This window comes from Cebus imitator, unplaced genomic scaffold (genome assembly GCF_001604975.1).
Source record: "Cebus imitator isolate Cc_AM_T3 unplaced genomic scaffold, Cebus_imitator-1.0 Scaffold265, whole genome shotgun sequence".
NCBI classification, from domain to species: domain Eukaryota; kingdom Metazoa; phylum Chordata; class Mammalia; order Primates; family Cebidae; genus Cebus; species Cebus imitator.
Genome location: NW_016107580.1, coordinates 535,447 through 546,158, shown reverse-complemented (window position 1 = coordinate 546,158; position 10,712 = coordinate 535,447).

The following is a 10,712-nucleotide window of genomic DNA, read 5'->3' as shown; positions in this document are numbered from 1 at the left end:
GACAGGGTCTTGTTTTGTTGCCAGGCTGGAGTACAGCGGTGCTAACATGCCTCATTGCAGCCTTGACCTCCTGGACTCAAGTGATCCTCCCACCTCAGCCTCCTGAGTAGCTGGGAGTACAGGTGGGTGCCATTATAACAGCTAATTTTTGTACTTTCTGTAGAAATAGTGTCTTACTATGTCGCCCAGGCTGATCTCGAACTCCCGAGCTCAAGCAATCCTCCCATCTTGGCCTCTCAAAGTGCTGGGTTACAGGCATGAGCCATCATGCCCAGCCTAATCCATTCTTCCTAATGTATATTAAACACCTATCATATGCTAGACCTTGCGTCAGAACACTGAGGAATTAAAAAGAAAAACTGTGCAAGGACCTGGCCCTCCAGAAACTTGGAATCTGATAGAGGTCACAAAATAAGCACATTTATAGTGTTGGAACAGGCTCTCTGCGTTAGGGTCTAATACACGGAGTGTGCCATGTGCTCTGGGGCCTTGATTAAAACAAAGCACTGTAATTTTCTCTCTCATGGGGCTCCCTGGAGCTTGAAGCAGTAGCCGAGAGATGTTCAGACAGCGGAGGCTTTCATCACAACCAAAGTTCTTCTGTCACTCTTGGACCTAGGATAGAAAATTGATGGGCTCTCTGCCTTCGGACAGCTCCTGCTTGGGCAGTGTGTGATAGAAGAGGCACTTACTTTGGATGAGGGTCCTGTGCCCCTTCCTTTTTTTCATGGCCATCAGGTAGGCCATGTGGTCCTGATCACAGAGACCCTGACAGAGGGAGACAGAGGAAAAGGCCAAAAACCAGAAACCATGAAGAAGCAGAAACACTCTTAAGGTGACCTTCATGAAACCTCACCTCTGGAATTCATACTTTGGTATAATCCCTTCTCCTTGAGTGTGGATGTGGCCTGTAGCTTTTCTATCTAGCAGAATATAGTAAAGGTGATAAAATGTATGTGATTATTATGTTGATATGATATTAATATTAGTGCAATCTTGCTAAACTGCTCTCTTGGCTTGGAGGAAGCAGATGGCTATGTTGGGAGCCCCATGTGCCAAAGAACTGTGGGCAACCTCTAAGAGTTGACGGAGCCCACTGGTTGACAGGCACCATGAGACTGAAGCCCTGGGTTGTCTTAATGCAACCACAGGAAATGGAATTCTGCCAACTGAACTCTGAGTGAGTGTGGAGAAGATCTTTCCCTAGACCAGCCTCAGATGAGATCACAGCCTTGGCTGACACCCTGATTACAGCCTTGTGAGATCCTAAGCAGAAAATCCAGCTAAATCAAGCCTGGGCTCCTGAACCACAGAAACTGAGATAAGAAATTTGGGCTCTTGTAAGCAGTTAAATTTGTGATAATATGGGTAAACAACAATAGTTAATTAATATCCTAATAATCTCTTTTGCCTTCCATAACAACTGCAGGAGAAAAAAATGATTATAGGGAAGGGAGATTGGAAGCAACCTCTCTCTATGAAGAGAAGAAAATGACCAGAGAAAGAACTTCTGCTGTGAAACTCTACCACATTCATTCATTCATTCATTCATTTGTTAAAGATGTTAAAGTAGAGATATGTATATCAATCAGCCTTAAGGGAAGGCTACTGGCAGGGACTGAATTGTGTCTCCCTGTGTTAGTCTGTTTTCACACTGCTATGAAGAACCACCAGAGACTAGGTAATTTATAAGGAAAAGGTTTAATTGACTCATAGTTCCGTACGGCTTGTGAGGCCTCAGGAAACTTACAATCGTGGTGGAAAGGAAAGCAGACACATCTCACGTGGTAGCAGGAGAGGGAGGGTGGGGGAAATTGCCTAACAGTTTTAAGCCACCAGATCTTGTGAGAACTTGCTGTTACAAGAACAGCATCGGTAAAACTGCCCCTGTGATCCAATCACTCCTACCAGGTCCCTCCCCCAACAAGTGGGGGTTACAATTCGAGATGAGATTTGGGTGGGAACACAGAGGCAAACCATATCACTCCCCAAATTCATATGTTGAAGCCTTAACTCCCAATACCACAGAATGTGATAGGGCCCTTAGCTGGGTGTGGTGGCAGACGCCTAAAGCCCCAGCTACTTGGGAGGCTGATATGGTTAGGCTTTCTGTTTCCACTCAGATCTCATCTTGAATTGTAATCCTCAGGTGTTTAGGGAGAGACCTGGTGGGAAGTGATTGGATTATGGGGACAGTTTCCCCCGTGCTGGTCTCATGGTAGTGAGTGAATTCTTTTGAGATCTGATAGTTTTATAAATGGTAGCTTTTCCTGTGCTGACACACACTCTCTCTTGCCAGCTGCCATGGAAGGCATGCTTGGTTCCCCTTCTACCATGATTGTAAGTTTCCTGAAGCCTCCCCAGCTATCTGGAACTCTGAGTCAGTTAAATCTCCTTCATTCATAAACTTCTGTCCTAAATCAAAGGTATAAAATGCATTAAAAAGGAGAGGATTTATAAAGAGGATTTCTTTGGAAAAGTTGTGCAGCAAGTTTTATTTCCATCAACCCTGAGGAAAAAGGGAGGTGCTTCTCTTATCACCTCAGGTCAAGGGAGAAGGGATTAAACAGGACCACCCTGAGAACTTGTTATGTATCCCCTGCCATTGTGGGATAGGAGGATCTATATTGGACTTTCAACTGACTTCTGCCTGGAAAATTTAAAAGATGGAGATGGTTTGACTAGAGGCTCGAAACTTGGGAGTAAAGGGGAGATGGTTGACCTGGGCAGCTTGCTCTTCTAGAGTTTGTTGTGAGCAGACAGTGTGTGAATGTTTAAGAGCTATGGTATGACACAGGAGAAGTCAACTGGGAGAGGTGGGGAAGCACCTGAGTTGAGTAATTGAAATGTTAGCTAAGCTGAGAAGGGCAGAGAGTATGGAATTCCAGGCAGAGGGACCAGCATATGCAAAGGCTCAGTACAGAGGCACAAAAAGGTCGAGAATGTCCAGGGAAAAGTAAAATGTTCGGTGTGACTGGAGTGTCATTTGGAAGTATGAGGAGAATAAGAAATTGACTTGGGAAAGTGTCCTAAGCAAATGCTGTTTGTTCTTCGTTCTTTGGGAACTAGGGAATTACTGTAGAGCTTTTTTTTTTATTGATATACTTTATTTTTTAGAGTAGTTTTGGAAATATAGAAAAACTGAGCAAATAATATAGAGAGTTACCACATAGCCTCCTAGTTTCCCCTATTATTATTATCTTACATTAGCATGGTCCATTTGTTACAATTAATGAATCTATATTGATACACTTTTTGTTGTTGTTTAAGACAGAGTCTTGCTCTGCCGTGCAGGCTGGAGCACAGTGGTGCAATCATTCACTGCAGCCTCGACCTCTCTGACCCAAGCGATCCTCCCACCTCCTGAGTGTTTTGGATCACAGGTATGCACCACCAAACCCAGGTAATTTTAAAATTTTCTGTAGGGATGGGGTATCACTATGTTGCCTGGGCTGGTCTTGAACTCCTGGGCTCAAATAATTCTCCTGCCTCAGCCTCCCAAAATGTTGGAATTATAGGCATGAGCCACTGCGCCCGGCATTATATTGATATACTATTATTAACTGAAGTCCATCATTCATTCATATATCCTTAATTTTTGCTTGATGTTCTTTTTCTGTCCCAGAATCCTGTCTAGAAACTACATTTTTCATGTCTCCTTTTGCTTCTCTTGGCTGTGACAGTTTCTCAGACTTCGTTTTCTTTTTTTGATAATCTTGAAAGTTTTGAGAAGTACTGGCCAGGCATTTTGTAGGATGCCCCTTTATTGGAATTTTTTGATGTTTTTCACATGACAAGACTGGGGTTGTGGGTACTCTGGATTTTAAAGACCATTTGATTTGTGTTTTACAAAAATGATATGGGGCCAATGTGGAAGGTGAACTAGTCCAAATTTATTAAGTCAGTACCCTTTCATTTTCAAGCCTTGCAATGGCTTACCTTCACCATTATTTAAAAAACCAAACAAAATAACTCACTCCTTAATATGGCTCACACGGCTTTCCAGGATCTGGACCCAGTCTGCCTCTCTGACCTCATCTGATGACGCTCTTCTCCCACAAGCTAAGCTTCCCTTGCCTTCCCTTGCCTTCCCTTCCCTTCTCTTCCCTTCTTCCATTCCCTCCCTTCCCTTCCCTTCCCTCCCCTTCTTTCCTTCCCTTCCGTTCCCTTCCCTTCCCTTCTTCCCTTTCCTTCCTTCCCTTCCCTTCATCTTTCCTTTCCTTTTCCTTTTTTATTTTTTTGAGATGGAATCTTATCCCTGTTGCTAAGGCTGGAGGGCAGTGGCATGATTGTAGCTCACTGCAACCTCAAACTCCTGGGTTCAAGCAATCCCCCTGCCTCAGCTTCCTGAGTAGCTGGGCAGCTGGGACCACTGGTGTGTGCCACCATGTCCAGCTAATTTAAAAAACTTTTTAAAATTTTTGTAGAGAGGGAGTCTCGCTATGCTTCCCAGGCTGGTCTTGAACTTCTGGCCTCAAGTGATTCTCCTGGCCAGGCATGGTGGCTCACACCTGTAATCTCAACACTTTGAGAGACTGAGGTAGGAGGATTACTTGAGCTCAGGATTCGAGACCAGCCTGGGCAACATGGTGAAACCTTGTCTATATAAAAAGTTTGCAAAGTTAGCCACGTGTGGTTGCCCATATTTCCAGCTACCTGGGAGGCTGAGGTGGAAGAATCATCTGAGCCCAAGAGACTGAGGGTCACTGCAGCCTGGCCTCATGGGCTCCGGTGATTCTTCTGTGATCTGGCTACTGCACTCCACCCTGGATGATGGAGTGAGACACTGTCTCAAAAACAAAAAACAAAACAAACGATTCTCCTGCCTTCATCTCCCAAAGCGCTGGGATTACGGTGAGCCATGGCATCCAGCCCTCTGTTTCTATTTCTTGAAGGTGCTAATAGTCCAGGTAGAATATGAGTTGGGTTAGAGGAGGACGGACAGACTAGAAAATATATATGTGGTAGAATTGACAGGATTTTGCTGGTTGGATCCATGATATTAAAAAGAGAGAATTTGAGCATAGTTCTGAGATTTGTAGTTCAAATGGCTTGATAAACAGTTGTGCCATTCACTGAGGTGGAGAATACAGAAGTTTGGAGGGGGAATATCATGAGATTACCATGACATACTGAGTTTGATTTGCCTGTGGGATATGGAGGTGTTCCTGTCCAGCAGGAAGTTGGAAATCATGAGTCTTAAGTTTAGGAGGGAGGTTGGAATAAGTGTAGTTGGCAAACAAGAGATTGTGTCAGGGACTGTGATTATTAATTCAACTGGGATAAACCCAAGGGATATATTTGCAGTAATTCAAACCCTTGGCAGTAAATAGTTGAATGTGAACTTCAGGTCAGCAGAGAAATTAAATTTATTTTGGAGACTATCAGGCAAGAGGAGGCCAGGACTTTGGGGAGGATTTTGTGGTCTTTCTACTCTCCAGGCTTAAACTAAATGCTGCTTCTTTTCTACTAGAATGAAACTCTGAGACTTAAAAAGACTGCTGTATTAACCAATTAACATAGCCTCAGAAAAAGTAACAGAGAGGCTCGAGGCTTGGGCAGAATGACATAAACAAAAAATAGAGTGCTAGATAGGCCAGGTTATGATGAAATTACTCCCAGGTATGTTGTTTCCCTAGAGCCTTTTTTTGTTTGTTCATTTTGTTTTTAAAGACATGGTCTCACTCTGTGGCCCAGGCTGGAGTGCCGTGGTGCAATCACAGCTCACTGCAGCCTCAAACTCCTGGGCTCAAGCAATCCTGCCTCAGCCTCCCAAAGCGATGGGATTACAGGTATGAGCCACCATGCTTGGGCAGTTTCCCTATAGTTCTTATGTCACTATAGTTACATTTTTTTTTTTTTTTTGAGACAGGGTCTCACTCTGTCGCCCAGGCTGGAGTGGAATGGTGCTGGTATTGTTTTGTCTCACTGCAACTTCCCCCTCCTAAACTTAAGTGATCCTCCCACCTCAGCTTCCTGTGTAGCTGAAACTACAGGTGTGCACCACCACACCCAGCAAGTTATTTATTTTTTTGTAGAAATGGGGTCTTACTATGTTGCCCAGGCTGATTTCAAACTCCTGGGCTCAAGCAATCTACCTGCCTTGGCCTCCCAAAGTGCTGAGATTATAGGCGTGAGTCACTGCATCCAGCCTCTATTTACATTTTTAAAAATTACAAAAGTAATTCATGGTTGGCAGATGCTGTGGACTGGCTCACTCAATAATCATCCCAACTGCCTTCTCTGTTGACTTTTTCTATTATAGAGGCTGCAAACAACATACATAAATTCTCAGACTTTATCACAGTCTAAGACAGCTGTGTAATATAATTTGGTAAGTAAGCAGATATTCCTGAGGTGGCCTTCCATTTCTGAATAAAAAGGCAAAGACTTGTGAGGAGAAGCATTTTTGCCCTTCTGCCCTCTCCCTGCCTGGAACTTTAGATCCAATGTGGCAGCAGCAGCCATTTTGTTACCAAGAGAATGACAGCTGAGAGTTAAGTGTGGTGGGGCAGAAGGGTGGAAAGATCCTGATTCCTTGAGGACAACCTTTAGCAACTATGCTGGTTTTGGCCCACCCACTTCTGGATTTTGTGTTATGTTTTAAAAAATGCCTTGACTTTTTGTTTTGTTTTGTTTTGTTTTTTCGAGTCAGGGTCTTGCTCTGTTACCCAGGTGGGAGTGCAGTGGTGCAATCATGGCTCACTGCAGCCTCAACTTCCTGGGCTCAAGCAATCTTCCCCCCTTAGCCTCCGGAGTAGCTGGGACCACAGGTGCATGTCACCACACCTGGCTAAGCCTTTACTTTTTGAACTAGTTAGTAAAGTGACTCTCAAACTTAGCTACTCATTAAAATCACCTGCGGAGTATTAATTTCCCCAGTCTTATGCTCTCCCCATATACCATCAACTGAATAGTAATTTTTGGTGGTAGGACCTAGGCCTCAATAATTAGAGACAGGATTTCATGCTGTCTCCCAGGTCAGAGGGCAGTGGTGCAACCATAGCTCATTACAGCCTTGAACTCCTAGCCTCAAACGATTCTGCCGCTTTAGCATCCCAAAGTTCTGGGATTACAGGTGTGAGCCACTGTGCCCAGCCCTAGCCTCAATAATTTTAAAAAACTCTCCAGCAGATTCCAATGTGTAGCCCAGATTAAGAACCAGTGATATAAACCACCTTTTTTGGTTGTTATTGCTTTTTGTTATTCCCAGCTGGATACATTTGCAATTAATACATATTTTGGCTGGGCGTGGTGGCTCACGCCTGTAATCCCAGCACTTTGGGAGGCCAAGGCGGGTGGATCATGAGGTCAGGAGTCCAAGATCAGCTTGACCAAGATGGTGAGGCCCCATTTCTACTAAAAATACAAAGTTAGCCCGGCACGGAGGCAGGCGTCTGTAGTCCCAGCTACTCAAGAAGCTGAGGCAGGAGAATCGCTTGAACCCGGGAGGTGGAGGTTGCAGTGAGCTGAGATTGCACCACTGAACTCCAGTCAAGTCGACAGAGCAAGACTCTGCCTCAAAAAAACAAAAACAGAAACAAAAACCAAATACATGGTTTGAAGCTGTATTCAAAAAATTGAAGCATATAAGTTCTCCGCTTTCCAACCAGCTCCGTCTCTACTCCCATCCCTAGCAGAATCACAATCCTCAGAATGTTGTGCCTTTTCAAAATTTCCTCTCTGCATCTACAAATGCATGTTAGTTTTCTATTACAAAAATCCTTCCAGAGGCCAGAGAAGCAACATTGCTGTATACTTAGAAAAACCAGGACAGTGCTGACTTCAAGTTTTCTATCTCCATAAACCACCAGAACACCTGGAAAATGTCAATATTTTAGCATCCAAACTATGACTTCCAGCCTGCCTTTTGTAGTCTGAAATATCAAAAAAATATTTCATTGATACAGCTTAATTTTCTACTTTAGATGTTTTAAACCTTGTATACAACTTTTTGTCTATGATTATTTAACTGTGAGACACAGAGGATGTTGAAAATGATGTTTCTGGGCTTCAACATATGGAAACTCTCAATTTTTTTGTAGTAAAGTCCTCTTCTTTGAACTCCTGCCTTAAGTTTCAGTTATTTGAAGGTAGGTTCTGTTGAAGAGACATTATCTTTGAATAAGAAGCATCATATTTTTTGTCCTATATTGTTTCATTTTAAGTTGAAAATCATATTGAGATCTAAGATAAGTTGACATTGGCACATAATGACATTTTCAGCAGCCCTCTTGCACCTGTTATATCTAAAAATATTAAAATAACCCTCTGTTGAAAAGACACAGTTCCAGGTTAGGATTCCTATAGCAACTGGAGTATTAATTTTGGGAGTTTACAATGCAACTTGCAAAAACATATGCGAATTTGTTTATCATGGAAGGCAGAATTGCATGACGGTTCCAGAATGAGAAGGTATGGGTTGTATTCCCAACTTTGCCGTCTAATGGCTTTGTGATTTGGAGCAGGTTATTAAATCTCTGTGCCTCACTTTTCTCATGTATAAAATGGGAATATTATTGTGAGAATTAAGGAGATAAGACATGTAAAGCATCTAGAACTGTGTCTGGTACACATTACGTGTTTAGTAAATATTATCTATTATGATTATCTGTATGAATTTGAGATCTGTGTTAATTTCTCTTCCCTCTCAACCTGTGTCTCTGTGTTTTTGGGGAGTTCCCTATAACAAGTTGGCTGAAGAGGAAAAATTCCAGTTCTTGTTTAAGGATGGTTCTGTATAATATGCTGGCACTGCCCAAGAATAGATGGTTGTGCCACTGCAGTTCCACCACAGCATGGCTTTGAAAGATAGGGGTGAAGCGGACAATATGAATCTATATTAACTCAGGGTAGTGGCTAATGGTTTGGCTGGATGGCCAAACCTTAGAAGGATCATGATTGAAAAACTGGTGACAGAGAGAGATGAGAAAAAGGTTTGTAGCTGAAGACTTCATGAATTTGAACAGAATGGGAAGATATTATACCCCATGTGAATGCTCACCAAACAGTAATCTCATCAGAAAAAGATCTTAATAAGTAGGAAGATGAGATTACTGGTTTTGTCATTTATTACCTGCTTTCCCCAGGTCCCCTGCCCCCCCCCATTTTTTTTTTTTTATATGGAGTCTCGCTCTGTTGCCAGGCTGGAGTAGTGGCGTGATCTTGGCTTACTGCAATCTCTGCTTCCAGGGTTCAAGCGATTCTCCTGCCTCAGCCTCCTGAGTAGCTGGAATTACAGGCATGTACCACCACACCCAGCTAATTTTTGTATTTTTAGTGAAGATGGGGTTTCACCATATTGACCAGGATGGTCTTGATATCCTGACCTCATGACCCGCCTGCCTCAGCCTCCCAAAGTGTTGAGATTACAGGCATGAGCCACCATGCCCAGCCCCTTTTTTGTTCTATGGAAGCCACATAAAATGGTCCACAGGGCTATTCAGGGGCTCAGCAACATGGACTTTGAATCACCACTGCTGAGTGTCCAACCTGCCAACAGCAGAGATCAACACGGCATTTCTTATGGCACCATTCCCTGGGAATACCAGTTAGCCACCTGGTGAAAAGTCGATTATAAAGGATCACTTTCATCATGGAAGGCACAGAATTTTGTTCTCACTGGAATGAATAGACACTTATTATGGATAAAGATTTGTCTTTCCTGCTCATAATGCTTTTAACAAAACCACCATCCAGGGATTTGCAGAATGTGTTATTCACATGGTATTTCACAGAGCATTGGTTTTGACCAGAGAACTCACAGCAAATGAAGTGTGGCAATGGGCTCATGCTCATGGAATTCACTAGTCTTGCAAAATTCCCCATAACCTTGGAGCAGCTGGCCTGACAAAGTGGTAGAATGACCTTTTGAAGACATAGTTACAGTGCCAGCTGGATGCAAACACCTTGTAGAGCTGGGGCAGTGTCCTCCAGGCTGTAGTATATGTCCTAAATTAGTGACCAAAGTATGTTGCTATTTCTCCCTTAGCCATTTTTTTTTCCGGGTTCAGGAATCAAGGAGTGGAAATGAGAGAATTCTTATTATTACATTTAGTCATCCACTATGAAATTTTGTCTTCCTATTTCTAGAACTTTAGGCTCTGCTGGTTTAGAAGTCTTGTTTTTCAGGGGAAGAATATTTTCTACAGGGAACACAGCAATTGTAGTGAAGATGATCACTTGGTCACATTGGGCTCATGATGCCAGTGAATCAACAGGAAAAGGAGAGAGCTACTAAACTGGCTTGGGATAACTGATCCTGACTATTAAGGAGAAATTGAATTTCTCTTCAGAGAAGTCCTCTTAGAGGCTGGTATGACCCATATATCAAGGCCAAGTCTGCTGGATTAGACCTGTAGTTAATTAAGACTCATTAATGGCAAGGCATAATACCCCGACTCAAACCGGCTTGAGAAAAATGAGGTATTTGCTTACAGAATTGTCTCCTGGAACTCAATGAAGTGGAACCAGTCCTCAAATGCTGGTACAGCTCCCCATATCCTGTCTCCACTTCTATCTGCACACCAATTTCATTCTTTGTTCTTATTGCAGACTGATTTCTGCTCCTCAGTTTATGTGGCTGAAAACATGCTAGTAGTAACAGATTTTGTTACCTAGAGACTGACTTCTTTCCTATTCCAGTGGCAAGCTTCCTGGGAAAGGACTCTGATACATCAAGTTTGGTTCAAGTGCTTCTGGGAGAGGTCATA